Here is a 1,094-nt window from a genome sequence, read left to right on the forward strand (position 1 = left end):
CTTTTTTGTCAAAAATCATTTGACAAACCCATATAAACATGGGTTTACTTCTGACAAACCCATATAAACATGGGTATACTTCTGGACTCTCGACTCTGTTCCACTGGTTTGTGTGACTGTTTTCCTGCCAATACCATGCTGTTTTGATTATAGTTGCTTTGGATTATAATTTGAAGTTGAACAGAGTGATGCCTCCCGTCTTGTTCTTTTTTCTCAGGATGTCTTTGTCAGTTCAGGGTCTTTTGCGCGTCTACACAAATCTGATGATATTTTGTTCTATTTCTTTAAAAAATGCCAGTGAGATTTCGATGCGGATTGCATTAAATCTGTATAATGCTTTAGGCGATCAGGTCATTTTAACTATGTTGATTCTTCCAATCCCAGTACAAGGAATACCTTTCCATTTCTTTGTATCTTCTTTGATTTCTTTAATAGAGTCTTATAGTTTTCATCATATAGGTCCTTCGCATGTTTTGTTAGATTTTTTCCTAGGTATTTTTGTTGTTGTTGAAATTGCAAAAGGAATGGTTTTTTTCCACTTCTTTTTCTTTGTTTCTTTTCTTTTTTTTTTTTTTTCTAGACAAGGCAACCCTTGGTTGACCTCACAGATTGCAAGGACCTTGTCAGTTCACAATCCCTTATTTTTTACTTTTTACACCTACAGCACCTGGTCTTCTTAGGTGGTCTTCCATCCAAGAAAACCAGGCCTGACCCTGCTTAGCTTCTGAGATCAGACGAGATTGGGCACGTTCAGGGTGGCATGGCTGTAGACTGTTATTTATTTCTAATAAAATTAATTTTGGCCAGAGTACATATGATTTCCATCTTTTGAAATTTATCATTAATTGTTATATTTCTCAACATATGAGCCATTTTAGTGAATGTAATTTAAACACTTTTTTAAATATATATTCTGAAATAAATTATTAATGAATAAAAACATATATATTCCACGATTGCAGGATATAGCATTCTGTAAACATAAATTAGGTCAAGGTGGTTGATAGTACTGTTTATTTGGATAAAAACATATATATATATATATTCCATGATTGCAGGGTATAGCATTCTGTAAATGTAAATTAGGTCAAGGT

The 1,094-nt window shown here is 33.4% G+C and overlaps 1 pseudogene; it reads right to left on the minus strand.

Moving 5' to 3' along the window:
* Positions 1-655: 655 nt before the first annotated feature.
* On the minus strand, positions 656-772 carry LOC111734257 (annotated as a pseudogene).
* Between the last annotated feature and the right edge of the window lie 322 nt (positions 773-1,094).

This window comes from Pteropus vampyrus, unplaced genomic scaffold (assembly GCF_000151845.1).
Source record: "Pteropus vampyrus isolate Shadow unplaced genomic scaffold, Pvam_2.0 Scaffold906, whole genome shotgun sequence".
Taxonomy (NCBI): domain Eukaryota; kingdom Metazoa; phylum Chordata; class Mammalia; order Chiroptera; family Pteropodidae; genus Pteropus; species Pteropus vampyrus.